The sequence below is a fragment of the Canis lupus genome, chromosome 12 (assembly GCF_003254725.2).
Source record: "Canis lupus dingo isolate Sandy chromosome 12, ASM325472v2, whole genome shotgun sequence".
In the NCBI taxonomy this organism is placed as follows: Eukaryota; Metazoa; Chordata; class Mammalia; order Carnivora; family Canidae; genus Canis; species Canis lupus.
In genome coordinates, this window is record NC_064254.1 from 38,159,053 (window position 1) to 38,185,672 (window position 26,620).

General features: G+C 34.3%; 1 long non-coding RNA gene across 1 annotated transcript; it reads right to left on the reverse strand.

Moving 5' to 3' along the window:
• On the reverse strand, positions 1-26,620 carry LOC112658611 (uncharacterized). The gene is made up of 5 exons (XR_003135825.2): positions 26,445-26,620; positions 19,014-19,176; positions 15,912-16,046; positions 12,953-13,106; positions 1-574 (listed from the first exon to the last, which is right to left on the reverse strand). It is a non-coding gene; the product is annotated as an uncharacterized LOC112658611 (long non-coding RNA).

Here is a 26,620-nt window from a genome sequence, read left to right on the forward strand (position 1 = left end):
GACTATACAAGGAGATTTATTATGATAAATTGGCTCACATGTTTGTGGGGCAAAGAAGCTCTATAATCTGCTATCTGTAAGCAGGAGCCTGTTGAAAGCCAGTGGTATAATTCAGACCCAGTCCAACTGCCTGAGAACCAGGAGAGCTAATGATGTAAATCCCAGTTTAAGGGCAGAAAAAGTTGAGACCAGATGTCCAAGCTTAAGTAATAAGGCAGAAAAGGGCAATTTTCTCCTTCTTCTGCTGTCTTGTTCTATTTAGAACTTCAACAGATTGGATGATCCCCATCCACATTGGTGAGGGCAAAGTAATTTACTGAGACCACCAATTCAAATGCTAATCTCATTCAGAAACACCCATTAGACACACCTAGAAGTAATGCTTGACTGAGTATCTCAGATCTTCTGATCCAGTCAACTTAACACATAAAATTATCACAACTTCCAAGGTGGTTCATGCATGTTCCTGGCAAATTAGTTTGATTGGCAAGATGCTTCAGTTCCTTGGGATAAGTTCCTCTTCAGAGGGCTGAATTCCTCATGATATGCCAGCTCATTTTTCCAGATGAGTGATCTAAGAGAAAGCAAGACAAAAACTGTAATGTCTTTTATGACTTAGCCTCAGAAATCATACTGTGTGTTGCCCGGTTCACTCCTACTCATTGTAGTAGGGGACCACACGAGGCATGAATACAAAAATGCAAGAGTTATTGGGTGCTATTTTGAGGGCTAGTTGCCACAAAGACATAATATATATGATATTTTTCCTCATATTATTTGAAATTTTTCAGGGTAATTTGTACTCAATACTCACTTTCCTTTTACATGTCTTTCTAAATTTTATCTCCCAATAAAAAGAAATTCATGCCTGCAATTTATAATCTTGCAATTAACTGAACATTCAATGTTATCACATAATACGAATTTTTCGACATAAAGCATTTTTATAGACAATGCAATAAACTCATGTTTGCATGCCATCACTTTTTAACACAATTTTTGTTACCTTTTCCTGCCTATTCTAAAAATATCAGCGTGTTCTAATTTTTTTTCCCTGTAGCTGCTCAGCTTTTTCCTACTTGGCCATTAGGCTGTCCTTTCTATTATTATTATTATTATTATTATCCTTATTATCACAGTGTACTCTGGAAGCATTCTTTAACAAAAAAGAACCCACATTCAGCTTGCTTTTTCGTGGCCTAGGACATTGAATCAGCTATTATTCAAGTTCTTATTCCTTTTAGTAGAGAATGGCCAAAAGATATAAGCCAGAGGGAGCACATTTGATTGCTTCACAGGAGTCCTGAGGTAAGTAAGTTGTTCTGTTTGACGTTTATGCTTTCTGTTTTTTGAAATTTTAGATTCTGTGATTATGTCAAAAACAATTGCAATCTTTCACTTAAAAAATAGTTTCTTATGAAACGTAAACTCTAGAAAGAGTACATCTGGAAAGATATGATGCAGAAATTAAGGGAATAAAATTAAATGACATATACAGATCTGAGAGATAAATAGCTAAGGGGAGACCTAGCTCATAATTGCTAATGTCTCACCTGAAACTTAGAAGTTTTTTGTATGAAAATCATTTCATCATGTATTATAGTAAGTAAAAGGAGTTCAGAACTCTGTGCTTCCCTTTTGAAACTGTATATTTTAGAGCATTCCTCCATTTGCTATCAACATAGCTATCATAACTGTCATGAATAGTCTCTGGATACTTTCTCCAAAATTGTGAGGCTTAGTAGGTGGGAGCTCTAGCTCTGAAGTAAACTCTGGATTAACTTCATCAGGTGGAGCTGTGTGACTTTAGGCAAGATATTTAATTTAAAGATTTTGATTTATTTATTCATGAGAGACACAGAAAGAGAGAGAGAGAGAGGCAGAGAGAGACACAGACAGAGGAGAAGCAGGCTTCCCGCGAGAAGCCCGATATGGGACTTGATGGATCCTGGGATCATGTCCTGAGCTAAAGGCAGACACTCAACCACTGAGCCACCCAGGCATCCCTAGGTAAGATATTTAAAGTCTTTAGCCTTCAACTTTTTTCATCTGTGAAACAGGGGTAATAACAGCCACCTCATGTATTTTAAACACAAATACACCATGAAAGGAATTCAACTAATGTTGCAAGAGTGAATGGATGATAATATATTTGTATATGTTACATAATCAAGGGATTAATGTAGTGCCTGGAACCTAATACATGCTGGTTTAATACCAGCTTCTTATTATTAATCCAATATCACTTATTTTTTATTTCAAGAAAAACTTTGCAGTCATTTCAAAATCCAAACCTTTATATTGTGTATAGGAAGGATACTGCTGAAGTGTTCAGTACTAGAGCTAAGCAAAATTACTTGGTTGAAAAGGTAAGGTGACTGACTAGAAAGAGAATTAGTTTTTGAGCATATTTTTGAATTGTATGATATTGACTAAATTATTGAACTTTCTCTGATTCAGTTTGCTGAAGAAAACAAGACAGAAAAAAATGGGTTACTAATATCTGTCATTAGTATTATAGTATGGATTAAGTTAGTAACTTATTATATAGTAATAAGTTATTGTTATGTTTTGAAAGAATGACCACCTCTCAATGTAATCATCTCTGCTTATACTAAAACTATCAGAAGATATAACCCTCTCCTCTGGCCCCAAAAGCTAAGGAATCCATGTCTTGTTTGTTTGTTTGTGGTGATATTTCTGTTCAGTGATATTTACTTTGAAGTGAGATTGATTATATCATAGTTTTGTGTCTTATCTGGTTTAATTTACTTTAATTTTTTAAAAGATTTATTTATTTGAGAGAGAATATGAATGTGCACACATGCATGAGGGAGGGGCAGAGGGAGAGAATCTTCAAGCAGACTCCTGAGCTCAGAGCCCAACTTCCCAGCTCTATCTCCCCACCCATGAGATCATCACTGAGCCAAAACCAAGAGCTGGACACTTAACTGACTGAATCACCTAGGCACCCCAATTTTATTTTAAATAAGAATGATAATTTACATATCACAGATCTTAGGTTTCACTGATGCTTATCTGTAAGACAAGTAATGTATTATTACAGTTTAGGAATTAAAGGATTCCAATGACTATTACACAAATATAGAGGCTGATCACTGTATGCAATAATGACTGGAGATGTTGTTTAAGCACATCTATATGCTGCCTTTCATCATTCTGATAAGGGCCAAATCAAGGCCATATTCAGAATAACCTAGAGTAAAAATTCTGTTACTTGAAAGAGAATCTAATAAGACACCCTCGATTTACAGACAATGAAATAAGACCAGGAATTCATATCATATCTGCAGTTCCATGGTAAATTTTGTAGAATAACTTATTTTTAGTCTTGTGGTTTTTTTGACTTTGCTATATTATTAATCTATTGACTAGATTCAAGCCCTTTCTCATGAAAAAGCTTTGCTAATGGGGGAGATGTTAGAAAAAAATGAGGAAAAGACAATAAAATGCATGCCTTATAAAAAAACACTTTTCTCACTCTTTTCAGCAGATACTTAACTTGTTCAGTTATTTCATAAGTTACCTTCTGCTAATGTTAGGACTTAAAAAGAAAGAAGAAAAAGAATGTCTTATTTATTCTTAAAAATATAATTGTCTGGGCACTAGGGTGTCTCAGTTGGTTAAGCATCTGCCTTCAGGTCAGGTCATGATCCCAGGGTCCTGGGATGGAGCCCTGCACTGGGCTTTTTGCTCAGCGGGGAATCTGCTTTTCCCTCTGCTCCTCCTCACTGCTCATGCTCTCTTTCTCCTTCTCAAGTGAATCAATAAAAATATTTTTTAAAAAATGTCAGCAAGCTATGATATAGGACTGAATTGATCCTACAAAATGTTGACTACACAAGAACATATTAAGAGTAGGGACTGCTTCTACAATTTTACTACGGAGAGTATTTCCCAAACATTGGAATCTTATCATCCTTACGTTTTAGCCTCAAGCTGACTGATTAGCTAATAGAGGAAAACTAATTTTTTTCTTGAAATAGTTTTGCACAGTTAGGAGTATAATGAGTTTTACACCTTCCCCTAAGCATTAGACATTATTCATTGAGAGATACAGAATGGCAGGTCAGATACACCACTGATTTTTCAAAGTTTAATAGTTCTTTTATTGTTATGGCAATTAGATGATGTACACATGTGGATTCAAACCAACTATAAGATTACTTTAGCTTCAGTGTCCCTCTCATTAGGGAGGTAAAGAAAAAGGTGAAATGACAAATATATGAATATAATAGTCTGTAGAACCCCATGACCTATATTTAAGGACCTGAAATTTTGTCAGAACTGCTTTGTGAGTGTATTTTAAAATAAAATAAAAGTTACTAAATAAAAGTAAAAAATCAAAGTAGAAAATTGATTAAAAAGTGTCAGTAGGGGCAGCCCGGGTGGCTCAGTGGTTTAGCGCCGCCTTCAGCCCAGGCGTGATCCTGGAGACCCGTCTCTGCATGGAGCCTGCTTCTCCCTCTACCTGTGTCTCTGCCTCTCTCTCTCTCTCTCTGTGTGTGTGTCTCATGAATAAATAAATAAAATCTTTAAAAAAAAATAAAGTCCTACTCCCCCCTTTAAAAATAAGTGACAGTAGAAATAGAGTGGAAAATCTTTTAGAAGAAAATATGCAGTTAAATTGAAAGAGATATGTTCTATTAAGAGACACAAAAATCAAAGGATTTAAAATATTCTGAGATTCAAAATGAGATGAAATAATGAAAGTTTATTAACAAAACATGGAAACAAGGAAGTTCAAAAGCTGTAATACTATCTTAAAACAAGTACTTTAAAGACCTGCAGAGCATCTTGCACATTGTCAGCAACAATGATCACTTATTGAATGAATAAATGAACCTTTAAGATGCACTTTCAAACTCCCCAGTTTTGGAAAATCTTAAAAAGAATAAATGCACAATTTATTTAATTTCTGTAGTATATCTTTAAACATGCTAAATACATCAGATGTGTTATCCTTACAACAGTTGTATGAGGTAAGGTTTATTACTCCCTTCAACAGATGCACAAACTGAGACTTGGACATGACTTGCCAAAGTCACATAGGTAAGAAATGACAAAGCCAGGACTTGAGTCTGCATGCCTACCCAGCCTGCATGACTCCAAAGCTTGAGTTCTAACCTTTCCTGTGGCATGCATCTCTATATTCAAGAAGAAAGAAGAGACAATAGTTACATTTAAACTGAAAGCCCACAGGCAGTATTCCTAAGTTCCAAAGACATTTAGAGAGCATGTGTTATGTGTTGGATAATATGCAAGACACTGAGAGGAAGACAGACTAGAGTCTTGAGAGATCAAAGAGGTAGGCTCAAACAGATGATTACATTTTGAAGTAAATGATTTATGACAAAAAATAGAAAAGTCTAGGATGCTTTGGAAACACAAAATAGGGCCATGTATCCCTGGCTAGGAAGGTTTTTTTTTTTTTTTTTTTAGTATGATTCTTGAGTTGAATTTTAAGTCACTAATGAGTGAGTGAGCTCAGTAAAATCAGGGGCTGACCCTAGGAGGAGGAAAGAACCTCTGTAAGGGTTGGGCAACCAGGGTACATAGAGGAAAGCCAGATAGGATGTAGTGTCTTGTTTACTGTGCTAGATTTTTTTTATATATATAATACTCTCCCTGTCTATAGTGTTGTGGATGGACTTGAGAATAGAAATAGGACAATGTTTCAATATTATAGGCAGGACAACATGATGGTGAGGGCATAGTATGGGGGTTCTGAAGCCAAGTTATAAACCCCTGTGCAAAGGGCAGGCTAATTGGACCAGGAAATGAAACATTTGAACTTCTGCTTATTTTTATTTTATTTCAACCACTTTTCTAATTTATTAGAACCACATTTCTAATTTTATGTATTTTTATAACATGTATATATACATTTTATAATAAAAAAGTGAAGAACACTGTTTTAAAAGAAGTGAAAGAAGATGGGCAAATATAAACCATGTGTTAGATATTCACAGGCTTTGGTAGGACTTGGAAAAATGGATGTAAGATAATAAGTGTATTAATGAGCTATGGGACAGGATAAGTTTTGGAGTCACCAGTATATGGAGGCATTTGAAACCATGTAAATGGCTGAAATTGGCAAGGAAGTATACGTAAGATGAGCAGAGGTGAGGACCTAGCCCAGAACCCCAGAAACACCAACATGTAGCATGAGCACTAGAAGAGCAGAGATGAAAAATGTGAGAGGGTCAGAGAGGAAGACAGAAGAGCGAGGCAGAAAATGGTTTCACAGAAACTAAAATAGGTGCTGGTAACAGTAAAATGTTGATGGAAAATTCTGCTGGCAACCCACATAGAATATGAGCTAAAAAGTGTATTCCATGTTTAGAATTTAACAGTGATTGGCAACCTTTTTGGGAAGCAGCTTCAGTAATGTGGTGGGAATGGAAGCCAGATTTCCAGGGATGGAAGAGTGACTGACAAGCAAGGAAGTGAGGATGGGCATTAATGCCAATAGCTTTGGCTAGGCACAGGAGAGAGAGGATAGCCAGAGGGATAATAAAGGGTTGACGATGGTCTTCTGTTTTCAATTAAAATATGAAAGAAACTCATGTGTATAATGATGCTAATGAAAAGTCATCAGCTGTAGTAAGAGGATGATACAGGGCTCTGTGGTCTCTTTCCTGTCTTTAAAATTATCTCTCATTCTCCATGGCCTTTCTAAACAACAGAACTGAGAGGCAAAATTTCCCAAAACAGTTCTAACCACTATGAATGCAATTTTCGGACAAGCATAGAATGAACCAAGTCTTTCAGTCTCATTCATTCTGATAAGAAAAAGTGAAAACAAATCATAAATATTTCAAGGTGAAGAGGTCAGAACAGGTCAACAGTCAAAAAGAAACTGTCGAATAATGGAATCCTACAGAGGCTCCCTGTCCTTTTCCCCAAGTATGGCATCTGCTTCTCATGAAATGAGCTAACGATAATGAGTAGAACTGAAGAGGCTTAATAGCCTCTCTATCCCTTAAATGGGACTTGATGGGTCTGGGAATTTGAACATGGGAAGAGCTGATTCAAGGAGAATAACTGCTATTGATCAGGAAGTTTCTCCTTTAGTCATTTTGCATATTTCCCAATAATTCTCATCACTTGATGACATATTTCTGTTCCTTGTTACCCCATTTTACTCTGGGAGCTGCATTTAATAGAATTAGAGAATTTTCCTACTTAATCCAAAATAGTTCTTTCAAATATTATCTCTTCTTATGAATCCACCCCTAAATCCCCAATTTGCCATCCCTTCATTTGTGTTTCTTTTGTACAACATTTGCAACACCTTAGTCCAACTAATCAGTTCATAATTCTTCTCTTCCACTAATCTGAATATTATTATAGTCCTTTGTGCTATCTTTTGACCTGGTATATCTCCTGGCAGCTCTCCTAAGCTTAATAAATATTTTGAAATGAATGAATGAATCATGTGAGCACTTTTTCTGTTCCTCTAAAACAGGAATAATTTCTTTTAGGAATCATTTTCATATATGTGATATAATTAAAGTCCCAAATGTAGCCCTAGTAACAGCTAGTATTTGTTGAGCTAGGAAATACGCTAATCACTTTGAGGACATTACACCTAGAATTCTCACAACAAGCCTATAAGTTAGCGATACTTAGTTTCATTTTATCCATAAGAAAACTAAGGCTAGAGAAATTAAGTAAATTGCCCAAGAGTTCCCAATGAATAAGGAACAGAGTTAAGACTTAAAAGACACAAAAGATATCAATATGGCAATTTAAATTTTCTGGATTCTGAAATATCTTACTGCTAGGACTTTTCAGCTTTTATCTGCTGATATTTTGGTGGTAGCTTGTCTCCAAAGATGGCCATTATACATAATGGTCCCTCCCCATGGAGAGGTGAAATTTATTGCTCCAGCCCCTTGTATCTGGGCTGACATATGCCTATTTTGATCAAGAGATTACGGCAGAAGTGTTCCTGCTTAAATTCTAGACACGGCCTTTAAAAAGACTAGCTGTTTCTGCCTCCAACCTCTTGGAGCTCTGTGCTGCCAGGTGCAAAATCCAGGCTGAAGAGAGAGGTTTCATGGAGGAGTAGTGAGGCATCTGGTGTATGTGAATGAAAAAGTCATCTGGACAGCCATCCCAACTGAGTCTTCTGATGATCCCAACCCAAGACCCTAAGGACCTGAAACTGCATGAGAGACTCCAAATGAGAACACTCAGCTTAATTTTGTCACCTCACAGATTCCTAGGAGCTAATAATACATTGTTACTTTAAGCCTGTCAATGTTGGAGTAATTTGTTACAGAGTCATGGAAAACAAGAAAGATTTTTTTCTTTTTAAACTTAAATCCAAGATGAAATTAAGATTACAAATCATAGTGCCCTGTATTTCTTTGTATATGATTACACTTGTTACTATTCTATAACTATCACTATGTCTATCTCAATATTTGTCATGTTTTTAATCTAAAGATTAATCTCAGAATAAGGTTGTATAGTTCATTTATAGTAAATTTTATCTGTATAACCCAGCAAAAGTACATCTCAGAGTCTGCCTAGGAGCAGAGGAGATGTGCTTTCCTTGATTTTTTTTTTTTAAGAAAATTGGAATGTCATCATTACTAGTGTCATTGGAAAAAAAAACTAACGTAAATAAGTATTATTTAGTGCTGATATATGATTCATGAGTATCATCCAGAGGCAACTACTTCCACTAAATTTACTAATAAAGCCATATTTTCATAACATTTCAGTTATGAAATGAAATGTTATTTGTCCTGGCTAATTAAGCACTATCTAATAAATGATATACTTGGCTTCAGAGATCTGTGACATTTGCCCAGATCTTCATTTCCTGATAGTGATCAGGTCTGGACTCTTTATATTTGTATCCTGCTAATTGCTTTTCAAATATAGAATCTTACTCACTAAAGGTTATTTTCCTTTTCAAGAAAGAGCTCTATAAGGCTTTCTTCAAAAAAATGAAGACATAGTGATTGAATGTTTATTACTTTGAACCATTGGATATGGCCAATAATTAGATCATTTTTTTTCCTTGTGAAAATTGCCATTTCATAATACTACATTCCAGGTGCTTTTTAATTGAAGTCTTATAATAACATTGTGAGGCAAGACATGAAAGGGGGTATATCCACGTATTTTCCGCGTAGGACTGTGGAGTTGGAACTTAAGTGATTTACACTTTGTCTTACAGCTAGGAAGTAATAGAACCTGGATTTAGATCCAGGACTGCTAACACCAACTCTACTAATTCACATTTTGTCCTCTACAATATTCTTTATAAACATAAATTTACCTTTAGCTGTTAGAGATTTTTAACCATATTTAATATTTCGAGGTATAAATTAATTTCTTACTTATGAAAATGGGTGGGATATAGAGAAATAGGCAAGATGGTGATGTTGAAATAGCAAGGGCTCACCAATTATGGAACATTATATCTTATAGTGTTTTTCTATTCACATACATTTATCATTATGAGTTCTCATTAGCCTGGTATTTTTAATAAGACAGTATGCGAACATTTGCAAGAAAGTAACAATTATAGAAAAGCAGAGGTAAAATTAATTAGAGATACGGAAACACAATACAATTTGTCTTTTAGTTCTCAATTAAATTGAGAACAAGCAAATCCAACATGAATTTAGAGAGCAAGATTTCTAACATAGAGGCCAGTGTTGTAAATCTAACCTTCATATAGTGGTCACCATCACAATGACCTCTCTACCTATAGCCCTGATCCTAACAGGCAAGGTACATTTCAATGCCTGTTGACCACAGAGCATCTCAACCATGCCAAAGGAAGTCAGAGAAAACCCCATATCGGTCACCAAGATAAAGTATAGCTGTATGATTGTCACTGAAATATTTTCTAGAGAAATTGCTGCTAACAGAAGCTACTGTGAGATTTACAGTGTGACTGGGCATTGTTTTTAAATATTGTTAAAGATCTGTGCCAGTAGGATAAATAGAGTGGGGAGAAATACTTGTTATTAGAGAAATAATAATTATTATTGTTAATATTAAGTGTTCTCAATTTAGGACATTTATCCTTGTGGCATGTTATAGCTCCTAAATGTAGCAGTTCCTAGTTCAGAACTACATAGCCCCAGATGATGTAGATTTATCCTACTGCTTACTAAATATTTATATTTATTTCTATTTGTCTATGGCTGATTTATCCAGCTCATGTGGCCATTCTGCTTTATTGCTGTCTCTAACATTAACCCACTGAACTAAACCTGGTTCTTCCTCCTGAAGTCATATCCACAAGTCCAATTTTTAAATAGATCTTATTTATTTATCAGAGAGAGATAGAGAGAGCAGAGGGAGAGGCAGAAGGGAAGGGAGAGGGAGAGACCTCAAACAGACTCCATGCTGAGCACAGAGCCCCATGTGGGGCTCCATCTCAGGACCCTGAGATACTGACTTGAGCTGAAATCAAGAGTCAGATGCTTAATTGACTGAACTACCCAGGCACCCCCAACAAGCCCAATTTATACACATTTCTAAGAAAAACCTTCAAGCTTCCATTTATTCTTCTTTCTAGAATATGCTCCTTTTTTTCAGTTTGTCCAGGTAGTGAGTATTTTTGGAACTAGGAAGAATCAGAGAAAAATGGTCTTTTTTGATATATCTTATTCAGAATTATTTAACAATGAAAGCTATTACAGCCATACTTTAACAAATAAGAACACACTCATCCCCCCCTCCACATTTACTGACTCCCTGTTTCCCTTCTTTGCTTTTTTTTTTTTTTTTTTTCCTCCAGGGCTCTTGTCATCTTATACAGCCTAATTTACTTTTTTTTTTTCTGTCTTTTATCCCCCAGAGTTCTCTAGGAGTACATATCTTTATTTGCTGCTGTATCATCAAATTCTGACACATAGAGAATATACCATAAATATTTGTTCAATCAGTAAATGACCTAACATAAAGGTGTATTTCCTTGGTAAATTTTTGTTTTGTTTTGTTTTGTTTTTCCCTGGTAAATTTTTTGATAATGATGGTATAGGTTGCTGTTATTAGCCAAATCATTTTCATTCCTCCAGAGTGTTTGTTTGCAAATTTCCATAGAGCAGGAACTTATATTCCATTATTTTTAATTGGAAAATCATAAATAGGTTCCAAACACCTCACAAAACTCCAAAAAAATATCACTGAAACATTTTTAAATACTCAGTAATAGTCCTCAAATGATTTCTGGGTAACATAAACCATTGAAATATAAAATGCTTAATTATTTAATAAATAATAAAGTCACTGGTAAGTATGCTTCTGAGCAGTATACAATGTTAGTGTGAATTTTCTTTATATACTACAAGTAGCTGGTACTCTAATGCAACTAAACAATGAAACAATGTGTTAAATATAGAAAAAGATACTAACTAAATTGTAGCCTGTTGGTAGTGCCCTCAAGCACCTGACTGGAATAAACAGGAATCCATGTCAGCATGGGGTTAAAGGAGATTAACAGGTTTAAACAACTTTAATGTACCATCATAATCTCATCAGGAGAATAACAGAGATAGAACTGCAATATGATCAAAGGTCACTCATAAGGAGAAATACCCAATTTAGATGTCTTTACTGATTATATATATATATATATATATATATATATATATATATATATAGTTTTAGATACTTTTTAAATTTTATTTTATTTTATTTATTTTTAAAGATTTTATTTATTTATTCATGAGAGACAGAGAAAGAGAGATAGTCAGAGAGACATAGGCAGAGGGAGAAGCAGGCTCCATGCAGGGAACCTGATGTGGGACTTGATCCTGGAACTCCAGGATCACACCCTGAGCCAAAGGCAGACACTCAACCGCTGAGCCACCCAGGCATCCTACTTTTTGATTTTAACAGTGGATTTCTGGTAAAATATTTTGCAAGTCATTATATTGAATGAAGAGTGTGACTTTGAATAGTAAGAGCTAACTGTACTTTTTAAATGTACAAAAAATCCTCAAAGTTTTTTTCTTAGAGGACTAAATGAGGTATTATTCTCTGTAAAGGACCTAAATTTATTAATTATTCACATATAGTAATAAATATTAAGTTTTAAAGAAGTGGAAAGATATAATTGTCTTCACTAAATTCACCATGAATTAATGATATGCCTATTTTTGTTTGCAAACTTTCTTTCCTGCCTGTCAGCTATTTCTTTTTTCCTGATTCAATATTCTTACACTTTACCAGTCTGGGGAAAATTAAGTAAGAGGGAGATCCTCCAAACTGTCATATCAAAGTGTGGTTTTAATCAACCGTGAGCAAGCAACATGCTGTCCTGCAGCTGCAATGATGACCATTATTCCTTGCAGCTGCTCTTAATAAGGCTCTTAAGTCATATCGATTTGTTTGGTGCCCAAAATAATCTTCCAAACATGTTACCCCTGGACTGAAAACTGGTTAGATTGTTAGTGCCTGATTTTAAAACCTGGAGAAGAATTGGTATCCTATTTTGTCTGTCTCAAATCTCTCTGCATTATTTCAGAGACGGTTCTATCTGTAACAGCTTTGTATATTCAGTATTGCACTTATAGAAACATATATAATTTGAAATTAAATGTTTTTTTTCTGAATCACAGATCAAAAACGTGGCTGACAAGCAGTTCTCAGTTTTATGGAATCTGTTATTGCTACTGTAGAGCTACTTGTACCATCTAGCTCAGTTGATAATGACAAAAATAAGAGTAAAACATGGAAGTCTCCTATGCTACCTTATGGTAGAATTTTATTTTTATTTTAGCAAACATCTACAAGCAAAGTGTACAAAGGAATTTTTCTTGTTAAATAGTTAAAGAGTTTTTCCTCTTTTGAATGGAAAATCTTTGTGGTATTCTGCATGTATAATTTAGTAAAGGGTACCTTATTAGCCTAAAAAACTAACATAAAGAAGTAGATCAGTTAGAGATACCTGGGTGGCTCAGTGGTTGAGCGTCTACCTTCGGGTCAGGGGTGATCCCCGGGTCCTGGGATCCAGTCCCACACCGGGCTCCCTGCAGGAAGCCAGCTTTTCCCTGTGCCTAGGTCTCAGCCTCTCTCTGTGTCTCTCATGAATAAATAAAATCCTTAAAAAAAGAAAAGAAAAGTAGACCAGTTAGTCTCATCCTTTCTATTGCCAATGATTTCTTAAAAATACTAGATTCAATTAAATTAGTAAATAAAACTAGAATAAACTAGAATTTGTATTTACATTGTCTGAAATGATATCTGAAATGTCATAAACATAGCCATAATTTTTAGCTTTAGTTTTTTTATTTGCCTTGTGTAATTTTGAAACTAAAAAAATGTATTTTGGATTTATAGGTTAAACAGTACTTGCCCTAGTCCTGAAAAACAAAAGGTGGATATAATTTCAAAGAGCAGAAGCAAGCTGACCAATAAAATGCTAAAATGCTAAGAAACTGAGGAAATTAGGGAAATACAAGATACCACTATGGAAAAACTAAATTAATCTTTATTGATAGCTAATTAATGCATGGGTGATTTAATTATATGTCATTAATTAATTCATTTGTTTCACATTTATTGAGAATTTTTAAATTTTCACACACTAATCCAGAATTAGAATACTCTATTTCTCTAGGTTCTCTCTCATAAAGTGTATTTTGAGATTCTGCATTAACTTCTAAGCTAATTATATTATGGTCATAAAGACGTATGATATATGTTCCTGCTAAAAAACTTACTGTTTTATAAAAGCAACTTTTAGAAATAATAAAATAATCAAAGAACTGTATGCTGGTGAAAACATACTTGTCAAAACTTATGGGATGCCTTAAGTGTAACTTTGAAAGAAAGTCAGAGCTGTAAATATTTATGTTAGTAAAGAAAAAAGCTGCTAGTGAAAAATCTAAGTTTCCAGCAAAAGAACATAGCAAGAGAAAAACATAGTAAGCCCAAAGATTAAAAAAAAAAAGATTTAAAAAAAAAAAAAAAAAAAAAAAAAAAAAAAAAAAAAAGATTTAAAAAAATCAATAAAATAGAAACAAGATGTAAAAGAGATGTTTAACAAAGCTATCAAAGTTGCTAATTTTTTGAAGAACAATACAATCATATATTCAGCCATTTTTATAAATATTCCTATTATTTCTAATAATTTGTAAAGTTTCTAGATTCTCTATATGATTAATATCATGTGTAGTTAGTTATACATCCTCCTTCCATAACTACATGTTTCCAAATTCTTTTCTTAATATTATGCCTGGAACTTCTGCTACAATACAGAATGTAAGTGGTGATTTTAGAATTCACTGTATCATTACATATATAAATAAAAAATTAATATAAAACCTATTATATAAAACATTAATTTATATAGAAAATCTAAAGAAACTACAAAGTACTAGAAAAATAGGAATATTTATCAAAGTGGCTGAATATAAGATATATGTATTTGGTTGAATCATATTAAATTTGCCATTATTTGATCATTTTGAAATGAACATTTTTCAGGGATACATATAATTAAAATAAAATGCAGAAAGATAAGGAAGTAAATGATGGGCATAGGATTCACGGTGCTTGTGATCCAAGAATGGGAAGCAAGCAGGTAGCTAAGAAAAGAAGACCACATTGGTGGATACAGGTTATTGTCAGTGTACTCAATTTTTTAAAAAAGTAGTTGATTAGTGCTTATAATACTAATCAAAAAGAAAAAATTCAAAATGAATTCATCCATGTATCAATGCTGTGATCATATCAACATCAAGGATAATAATCCAATTATGTGCACTTGGGTTTAAAGAATTTTTGAAAAATTAATGTAACTAATTTTCTAGAAAAATCAACTAAAATATCTAAAACGTTTCTAAAGGACATCCCTATACTTTCAAGCAATTGAATAGCTACATGGAGTAGTATTAGGCCAGGAAATGAAAATGTAGCCTGATTTCATAATTGTAAAACTGCTTATGATTAATTGATTAAGTGAGAAATCGCATATGAATGACAAATATTATCAATTTTTGTAACACCTAATCTACGTACCGATTAATCCCTGGGAACAGAACTGCATGTTTGATGAATGGCCTTTGCCAAGTAGAATTTCTTGTCTTTATTAATCTTGTTTGTCTTATTTAGACAGCAGCACTGTCAGTGTAGGGTGAACAGTGAACATAAAATAAAAATTACTTTTTAAGTCATCATTGTAAAACTGAGCAGACTGAAGGACTTTTCTTTTTGTAAGTGAAAGCCTTTAACCACTTTTGCTTAGAATTCAGACTTTGCTTTGGACATGAAGATGCTTAATTGAATTGCCCTAATGAGAGTCCATTTTGAAAAATTGATAAGATTGTTTGACTTCAGAACCTTGAAAAGTTGTTTGTTCAAAATTATGAGATGATTGTTTGGAAGGGACATATTGCCAGTAATTAATCTTCACCCTGATGTGTTTTAATTTCTGGGGTCACCGAGGGACAGCTAAGGGGCACAAGGGTAAAAGAAAATATATATGTTCTATTTATAAATATAATTTGTTCCATTGGAGTGGAGGAAATGGGTGGTTGAAATCATTTGCCCTCCTTGAGCAGCAACACCTTAGTTTTTTTTTTTTGTTTTTTGTTTTTTTCTTTAGTAATTAAAATTAGTCACTAGTGCTTGTATATCTGCCTGTTGGTTGAGAGCTGCAAATGACTGGGGGACAGTCTTGGCTTCCAATTTAATGCAGTTATGATTGTTTTCCCTTGTGGAAGACTTCCTTGCTCAAGAATTAGGTCATCCTAATCCAGTGGTTTCATGGTGAAGAGAAACCCTCAAGTACCTTGTGCCTAGAAATATAAGGAAGCTGTTAAAGCCAGCTTTAGGCTTGAAAGAATTTACTGGAAGCCAAGAGCTGTAATTATTACTATAGGAGAGAAATGTCTTCTACGCACCTTGACCTTAGGTAGCTGAACATGGCCACATCTAACCTGTGTCCTGGCAGGAAAGGAGCTGTCTACTTTCCGATCTCTTGCCAATGTCTCCCATTGGCTGAAAGCAACATTGATGCAGTCCATAAAGTTAGCCTCCTGTAGCACAGAATAGTTTGAAAAAGAGTATACAGTGGATTTGGGTGGCAAATGGAGACTATTCAATAGAGCCTACTTCCTTATTGAAAAGTCTAATTTTCTGCTCATCATTTAGGCAACAATGTTCACATTTCTGTACTGTAGGCCAAAGACTCAGAAAGAGCAAGAGTTCCTCTTGATACCCATATAAGATTAACTTCAAAATCCTGTCCCAGAATCTTGGTAAAATGAGTGGAAGTGGGAATTCCCATTACTTTCAGAAGAAACTTGTGATAATTTATGTGTGCACTTGACAGGATCATGGGATGTCCAGATACCTGGGGAGGATTTATTTCTCGTGTGTCTATAAGGGTGTTTCTGTAGATATTAGCATTTGAATTGGTAGATTTAGTGAAACACATTTCCCTCCCCATTGTGAGTGGGCTTCACTCAATCCATTGAGGGCCTGAGTAGTAAGAGAGTACTCAGTCTCTCTACCTCATGGATGAGCTGGAATTTCTGTCTCCTCCTGTGCTCAGTGTTTCTGGTTCTTAGGCCTTCACACTGAAATCTACACCACTGGTTTTTGACTATCAGAACTTTGAACTTCATCACTGGCCTTTCTGGGTCTCCAGCTTGTAGAAAGCAGATTGTGGGGCTTCTCAGCCTCTTGAATCATGTGAGCTAATACCTTATAATAAATATGTTATATTTATATATGTATAATGTATATTACATGTATTTATTTATGTATAATATATATGTTACATATATTTTTATACACACATGTGAACACACAATTTTGTTTCTCTGGAAAACCCAATTAATAGGAAACCTTATCCCTACTCACAGTAGGGATCCTGATATCTCACAAACAGAATAAATACACTGGTATACATAGATTGATGTCAGTATAAGAACTACATATCAAGTAAAGAGGATTTTTCCTCTAGATTTCCTTTTATTAAGTACAAAATGAAAGACTACCAACTTCAATTGTTTAATATTCCTTGAATATGGTATAGGACAGAAATGCTGGTGTGGCTGATATTTTCCAAGTCAACTCTCTAGGGTGAGGCATTTAGACTTATGCATGTTTCCTACCATCTTCTGAGCTTTAGCTTTGATGACCTGGGCAAACAGTCCAAAGGAAAGATATGCTTCTCCATAAACCTTGGCAAGATTTTGCAGATATAGTGGAGTCCACCTTTATATTTAGAAAGAAAAAGTTTTTCTAAAAGGAATATAATCTTCAATAATGTATCTCAATGATATATTTCACATTTTAATGTGCTTAATATCCATATACACTTTAGTTGATTCCTTAGATCCCACCTCATCTCAAACTTCACCAGGTCAGAATAAATTCTTCACTCTTTATTTACAGAAATAAAGGGCCTTTGCATATGCTTTTTCAGAACAAAGAAATGAAAGGCATTGAAACTCAATCACGCCTGTGTATGTTGGAAGACAACATTACATACACTTTGGAAACTATAGTATTTCCAGTCACACTATTCTCATCATAATTTCGAAAAATGTCAGTCAAGATCAGATGTCCTGTGCCATCTATTTTTGTCTCTTCCAGAAACCTTTTTAAGAAAGGATTGTCATTTAGGGGCAGCTGGGTGGCTCAGTGGTTGAGCAACTGCCTTCAGCTCAGGGCCTGATCCCGGGTCCCATCCTACATGGGGCTCCTTGTGAGAAGCTTACTTCTGCCTCTGCCTGTGTCTCTGTGTTTCTCATGAATAAATAAATAAAATATTTTTAAAAAATTATTATTTAAGCTAAGGATAGTAATCAAAACAGAAATATCGATAACTGAATGTACTCATGTTTCACTTATACAATACCTTGCACATATTTTGCGGTTACTCTTTGAAACACTGAGTGTAATCTTCACAACAATCCCATGAAGTAGATTCCATTCTTTTTTTCTTTCAAAGATTTTTATTTATTTATGAGACAGAGAGAGGGAGAGCCAGAGAGAGGGAGAGAGAGAGAGCGTGCACAGCATGGGGGACGGGGCAGAGAGGGAGGGAGGAGAGTCCCCACTGAGCATGGAGCCACTGCTCCTTCCCAAGGCCCTGGGATCCTGACCTGAGCTGAAGGCAGACACTTAACTGAGCCACCCAGATGCCCCCAACAGTTCTGTTCTTATCAACGTTTTAGATGGGAGGATCCTGAAGCTCAGAGAGGCTAGGTAAAGTTCTAGCTTTGAGTAAGTGCTGAAGTTGGGCCTGTCTTCCTCAGGAAGACCTGTTCCTGGGTTAACATGCTCTTACCCTTTCTCTTATGCTGTCTTATAGGTGCTCATGTTCAGCCCCAACTCTGAGAGTAAGGCTGTCTGTTGGTAAGTGGATTTATGATAACCCCATGTCTCCACTTTGTTTCTGCCTTGACAACCTGTTCCAAGTGTGATGAACTAAAATAGAAGTTGTATCTAGAGGAGCAACTCTAGAGAGTTGCTCTAGGAGAGGCTCTGCATTTAAGAGGTGTAAAATCAGTATAGTACTTTGAGACAGCAGTTTATATCTGGTTCCCAGGGTTTTTACAATAATAATATTAAAGGAAACAATGATAATAATTGTTGGTATATTATTAAGAGATTTACTAGTTTAGCTGTGACAGACAAGTACTATGGTAGATGGTATTATTGTTCCTAGTTGCTTGCTCCTTCCCCGTAAGAGAATTATAAGGCTCTGCTCGTCACCTACAGTGTCTCCTGTGGCAGGAGTATACGTGGATTCCACTGATGCTATGTCTAGGTAAAAGATTTAAGAGACTTTGTGTGTTTCCACTAGCCCCCATGCCCCCACTTTGCACATCTCAGCACATCTCAGAATGTGTTTTTTTTCTCAGCCTAAAACTCAGAAAGAAGATGTATTGAGCACAACCTCAGGCAGAGCAGAACTACGGTTGATGTGTAACATGAGCAAGAAATACTTTTGTTGCTCTAAATGGCTGAGACTGTTAGAGCAGCCTTACCTGGCGAAAGGTTACACAGGGCAAATGTTGCTAATTGTTCATGACCTCCTTTCCTAGTGAGTCCAGACACAGACCCTCTGGAACATTTTCCATCATAGCACTCCGGATCTCCTGTACCACTGGATCACAGTTCAAAACTTGTTGATGATTTATATATTATTGTCTGACATTAGGATAGACAGGATATAAAATATTTAAGTTTGACGGATAATACTCTTCTATCTAGAGCCTATAATCTTTACAGAAATATATATAGAAAAAGTAAAAAGTGATGAAAATCAGATGATCTAATTTTGATGTCCTTCCCAATTTTCTCAGGACAATGGTTAATATAAAAATAATGTTCAAATTAGTGGTCCTACTGTAATGAATATATCACATATGATAGTGGTCTGGTATATGACATGGTAGGTGCCTAATAAATATTTGTTGGACAGATGGTCAATAATTATAATTTATAAAAATTAATACATTCAGAATATTAACAAGTTAAATAGTACATAAAAACATGATTTATAAAAAACTGAAAATTGAGGATGTTTGTTATATATTCTGTCTTTAGATCTAGTATTTCAAGTGACTATCTAAACTACCGAAATCGGTTTCTACTTGGTGATTATTAATATCATAAATGGCATTTATGAAACATGATATAATAACTAATAGTAAAATGTGTATTTACTATTAATAATCCACATGGTAGATTTTCATTGATATAAATTAGTAGGTAATATGCAATTATCTACTAGTTAAATTATTGTAGGTTTTGTTTTTATGACACTTGTATTCATGCAAATATTAACTGCTATTAAAATTTAGCAGCATATTCCTATGTGTTATTTTTAATGCAAACTTGGGGAGTTCCAGAAAGAAAATAATAAAAAGTACCATAATCAGAATGAAAAAATGAAAGATGAAAAGACATTGTAAAACAAAATAAAATAATTTGCATTATAGAAAATTTTGAGGGAAAAATACAGAATATGAGGGAAAAAAGAAAAATGATTTAGTTTTAGTAAATAAGCTCAGAAATATCAAATATAACTGATAAATTGCACTAAAAATTGAAAGACAAAAAAATTGCAAAGAATCCATTAAATGAAATATAGTTTTTTTCAAATCCAAGTATGATCATGCAATTTGACTATTAAATTACCTTCTCTTTGAAAGTTATATATCTCAAATAAGAAATTCTACCTTTCCAAAAGGTAGGAAATTTTGGAAATGAATATTATATGAATTTTTCAAATGGAGTAAAAGAATATGGTTATTTCATTCTATTTCAAAGGATTCTGCATTTTTTCCATATTTCAGACTCTTTGGAGGTAGAAAAAGATGTATCCAAGAGTGGCAAGTTTTTCTTGTGTTTTCAGTAATCATGAAGAAAGAAATGCACATTAAAAATATTAAATATTCAGAATTATAATCTTAGTTTAAAAATCTATAATTACCAGTGCTGCAGACCAAAAACTATGTATAAATGAGAAAAAAATAATGCCATGTGGCAGTTGAATGCATGATCAGTTTTTAGTGATGAAATGTCTAACATCATGGATGAACCAAGCAACTTTATGAGCATGATGATGGGAACTTTTCCATTTGGCAGGAATTGTAGCAAAATTTGAATATTATGGCAAACATTTATGCAGAATATAGACATTGCCACCAAAAACTAGTGCATATTATTTTGGGTATAAAAACAAATAATTAAGATAATAATGCATATCATTAAGAAAGTAATTTTGAATAAATTTAGAGTTGATATCACTTCATTGCTATATATATAAAACTCATTGGATATGAGTTTTAAAATTCAACTCATGTTGAATTGAGAATTAGTGTTTGATTTGAAAATTTCCACAAAGCATATTTTCCGTATGGGAATATTTTTATGGGGGGTTGCCCAGCAAATGACAAAATTGGAGAAGGAATACAGACATTTTCAGTAAACTCTCGTAAAACTTGAATCTAGCCAAAAATAATCTAAGGAACAGGAGTAAAACCACATGCAGGAAAAGTAACAGATTGCAAATGAAGATAAAAACAAACACCAAGGGCATTTAATATTGTTTGTTCTATTAATATTTAAATTTCTTAGTAAGGGATGTAGCTAAAATATCTTTTGACACCATTGGTTTTGCTGTTATTGCTGTTGCTCAAGAACTGTACAACTATTTTTTGGTGTTAAAGAATCATTGCAGTACATTGAAAGCATATTTACCAGATATAAAATTTAAACAGAATTTTTTTTCCTTTAAGTGATACTGTTTCTTACTCTCAAAGGTTGAGAAAATATTTCTAAATATGAGATTTGACTCATTACTTTTAACCTCACTTTTAAACTTTATAGTGCGTTAATAGATTCTGATACATCCTTTGAAAAAAGTTAACATTTTGCTATCTCTTACTAGCTAGTTTGGATTTCTTTGTAACTTTATCAAGTTTTGTAACATTTACAAAATGCTATGTCACCATACAGTTATTTGGTTTTAATTCTATGTTTAAATTGTTTAAAAATTTACTAACTCTTTAAAATAGCTCAAGTCCCATGGAGGTTAGGTTGCTTAATCTTTTAATTCGCTGAATTTTAGTTCTTACATGTTACGAATATTCATAATAATCTGATAATGGCTCTCCTAAGATCTACATCTTAATTCTTAGGCTCTATGAGTATGTCATGGTCTTTTTGGACTGCTAAACAAAATACCACAGACTAGGTGGCTTATAAACAATGGAAATGTTTTTCACTCACAGTTCTGGAGAGTAGGAAGTCCAAAATCAAGGCACTGACAGATTTAGTGTCAGGTGAGAGCTTGTTTCTTTTTTTAAATTAATTAATTAATTAATTAATCTATTTATTTATTTATTTTTGGTTTCCTTTTTATTTTTATTTTTTTTAGTAAATTTATTTTTTTATTGGTGTTCAATTTGTCAACATACAGAATAACACCCAGTGGTCATCCCATCAAGTGCCCGTTCAGTGCCCGCCAGGTTTTCTTTTTAATAGATGATCATCTTCTACCTCACATGGTGGAAAGGGAGAGGTAGCTCTTCGACCTCTTTTAAAAGGGTACTAATTCTATGCATGAGAGTTCTGCCCTCATGACCTAATTACCTCCCAAAGCCCTCATTTTCAAATACTATCAAATTATCACATCAAGGATTAAGTTTCAACATATTTTGAGGGGACTTAGACATTCAGTCTTTAGGAAAATGTTACCTTATATGGTAAAAGGAATTTTGCATATGTGATTAAATCAAGTATCTTGAGAATTGATTATGCTGGATTAAGTGGGTCCAGTATCATCACAAATATCCTCAGAAGAGGGAGTCAGTAGAATTATAGTGAGGGAGAAGACAATGTCATGAAAGAAGAGAGTGAAATGATGTGGCCATCAGCCAAGGAATGCCTGAAGCCTCTTGAAGCTGGTAGAAGCAAGGAATGGATTGTCCCCTGGAACATTCCTGCTGATACTTTGATTTTAAACCCCTAAAAGCAATTTTGGATTTCTGGCCTACAGTGCTATAAGAGAATTAATTTGTATTGCTTAAAGCCACTAAGTTTGTGATAAGTGGTTATAGTATCATATGTTACAATGTATAATGCTATAATTTAAAAAGCTGCTGGCATCTCTGACTGCTTATAATATTATTAGGTCAGAATTAATGCTCTGACAATTCTGGAGACATTTAAAAAATTTATTTTACAAGTAGATATTAATTTGAAGAAGCCTGAAGCAAGCCTGATTTGTTCTCCCATCTTTTCAGTCTGAATGCTCAAAATATTTCTTCTTATTTTTGAAGTTTAATAGGTGATCCAGAATGTTTATAGTTTCACTCATTTTCTCTGTTTTTCCTAAAACATCATATGCTATTTGAATATACAGATTTAGCTACTCCCAGATATCAGCAAAGTATTACTTTATATTGGAGTATAATTAGTGCTTTATTTGTTGGACATTCTATTTTAGATATCTTAGGGATAAATTATCTTTATGTTGTATTATCTTTGTTTTCCTTATTGTTTTCTTTAATTGATTTATTTTAATGGTTTCTTCTTCATATACTGTAGTTGTCAGAAGCCTCTGTTCTTTGTCATTAATTTGATTTTCAGGTCTTACTTGCTGAAGCTCACTTAGGCTGGTAATGATATTGTGCTAGTATTCACTTGTTCTTTATTTTTTGCAATCACATTCCTTTGTTTTGCTTTCATCTAGTCTGGGTTTTCTTTATTTTTAGCATGCACTCTTTCTCTTATTTTTACCTGTTGTCTTATTGCATCGTTGCCCCACTATATGTCTAAATAATGTACTTAAATCAACAGGACCATCCTTGTCTAAACATCAATTTTTTCTCTTAGTTTCAAGTGTACTCTGTCTCATGAGGACTTGGAAAGAGGAAGGGCGAGTAGAACTCAGTGGAAGCTGTGTAGTCCATTGAGAACACTGGTTCTCATCTGCTGCTTGTTAAATTTACCACAGGAGGTTTTTATGCTGCCTTCTTGAAGTTGTTTCCCACAAAGAGATAACTGAGGATGGAAATACTTGGCTCCAGTGTTCAGTTTTACCATTATACTTGTTTTTCCCTAGTAACAATTGCTCTTGCCTCTAATTTTGCTTCAGATTTTAGGATATTAGTGAGAATTCTTTGGATTGTCTGACATATTTGGGGGAAGGGATTAAATTAAAAATTGCATTTGTCACTCTATTTTTCTTTGAATTTTTAGATATTAGTGAATATGGACATGCAGTGTTTCTTCAGGTTTTGGGATTTAGTGAATATTTTTAGAATTGGTTGACTCTCCTCAGGAATAGGATTGGACTAAGAGTCTTGGTGCAACCTTTTTCTATCTTCTGACTAGATGCATGTCACATTATGTTGTAGCTCTTAATATAGTTTTTGATCATAAAATTTTTTTGTTTAAAAAAATAGTTGGCAGAGGAAGATTTTGTGATATAGGTTTGTTTCCCCATCATTATCTAGGAATCCCTCCTTTTCTTTAAACTAATAAGTCTCTATTCTCTCCTTCCAACTGGACAAAATTCCTTGGATGTCTTATACATCACTATTCTTTGTCCTGTGTGATTTATAATGTTTCCACTCTCAAATATGTACTCTAAAATACTGTAAAATATATACCTTCAGCAAGAGACATAACTTTCAATAAGGTACATTATTTATTTTACAAATGAAACTGTATTTGCTCTAGATATCCTGACAATAAAAATTAAAATGTTTTCATTGGTATTATGGCCAAAGGACTCAGGAATCAACACGCCACAGTTGATACTTCCAATGAAGTTACTGAAAAAGCTAAACACAGGTATTAATAGGAGTATATAATAACACTGTTAAGTGGTTTATGTTCTAAACTCTAGTATCAAGAACTCTTTTCAATGGACATAATGGGTATATACCAAACTAAAGGTATAACTATTCTCCCCTCAGCAATATAGTCAAGCAAAAGCATAAAAGCGTGCCCCTCAAAGGATACTCCATCCTTCTTCCTGCTACCCTAAGTCACAGCTGGGACTTAGATCTTAGCACTTACATCCAGCTTTATGAAAAGAGGGAAGAGATTCTGTCTGCAAGGTCTACCACAATCTATTCCAAGACCAAAACACTGAGGGGAGTTCTGCCTCATGCTAGGAAATGGATGCAGGTGAGCCAGCTGTCTCAGTTCCCTCCTCACTGCTTTGGCCAGACAGAAGTACTATTCAAAAAGGACAAGTATGGTTTTTACTTGTTATTCCCTGTCACTTGACCATTAGGTGTTCATTACATGTTCTGGAATCCAACAAGTAAGCCTGTTGCATAACTCCGGTGAAAATAGATGAGTTTTTAGGCACAGAAGAGTGGCCATTATATTTTCCAAACTGCGAATCGGGATATATGACATCACAAAAGATTTGAATGCCCCTTTTGTGGTGTAAGTAACAGTTTAGGAGATAAAAAGGCTGAAAAGTTGGAATATCAGTATCATGCCAACGGTTTATGGGATAGAAGAAAAGAAAATATGAAATGTGTATGCTTTTAGAAAATCTGATACAGTAATTAAAGGTGGCTGTAGTGAATGGAAGAGACATAGGAATTGTTTTATAGGAACTTAAAATTTAATAAAGAAGGTAACAAATATAAAACATCTGGGGGATTGTTTCAAAATAAAATACACAAAATATTGAATAATTTAGTTCCAGAGTCAAAATAAAGACTGACAACCCCAAGGGTAACATTATTCAGGGATAACTTTGTGGGGGGAAAATAGTGTTGTACTTGAGATAGAAGAATTTGTGAAGATAAGGATTTGTGATTTGGAGAATAAAATTCATTTCAGGCAGAATGAAGAGTTTGGATGTCAAGATGAGAAAGGAACATGAATAAGATGAAAGTAAACCAATTTATAGCAATCTGAGTTCCAAACATTAGAGTGTTGAGGGGTAAAGTAGCTCAGCCAGGTGAGCTGAGTGGACGGAAGAGCCTGAGTCCCAGCTTTATTTTCAGCTTTCCATAGGAACATATGTATTTGATGATTGCTATTGTAGGTTGATTGTTAAAATATACCACAAGTTTAATTGTGTAAGACACAGATCAAACTGTTTAGTAGGTCAAAGGAAAGTGTCTATTGTGCGTCTGATTCTTAAATATATATTTTGGTCATGAATAATTACTACTTATTTTGAAGACATGAAGTGATAGTTTGTTACCTTTCTTGATAGATAAAAGAAGTCAAATTGTAATTAACTGGGTTAAAAGCATAAACATTAGGTTTTTGCCTATGTGATAAACTAAAATGGAACATATGGAACATGAAAACCTCGTAAGTTCAATATAAGCACATTGATATGGAACAGATAGAAACATGTGTTATGGCTGCAAACTCTCTTTCTTGGCTCATCCAGATCACCATAGATTGAAAGATTATGAGATTCTCTTTGAAATATCTATAAAAGCCCAGTAGATAGACCAATGTGTGAATCAGGCGGAGTGCAAAATAAGAGGGATGGATGGGGGCTGGAGAGAGCAGGATTGTGTGTGTCACCAGAAGGGATTTCAATTCAGTTTTTATGAAAACACTGTGTCCATCAGAGAAAATTTATGCAACAGCCAAATGCAAACTGGGCAGCCAGTTTGCCACCTCTACCTGAATTTAAAACTTGACCTTTAAAGATAAATACAAATTACTTCTGGTCTAATAAAAATATTGCAAACAACCGATATTAACTAATTAAAGTCCATGATCAAATTGAAATCTTTTTTTTTTTTTAATAAACAAGGTGGGATATCAGTGATCGATGAAATCAATATAAAAGTGAATGATCCCATTGTTTTAGGCTAAGCACTAAGCTGATCAGAGCTGCAGCTCTACCACAGCAGCTTCCTTAGCAGCTCTTGACTTCTGCTGCATGCTGTACTCTCTCCTGGTTCACTTACCTCCTGGCTCCCGAAACCAGAAGAAACCAGAGGGTAGAGGCTACTCTGCTTGCTAGACAGTGCAGAGTTTAAGTAAGGCCATGAAATGATTAAATCCACAGAGAAAAGCTGGACCAATGTATTTATTACATTTCCATACGTCTCCTCATCTTTGCTTTCATGTGCCATTTAGTTGT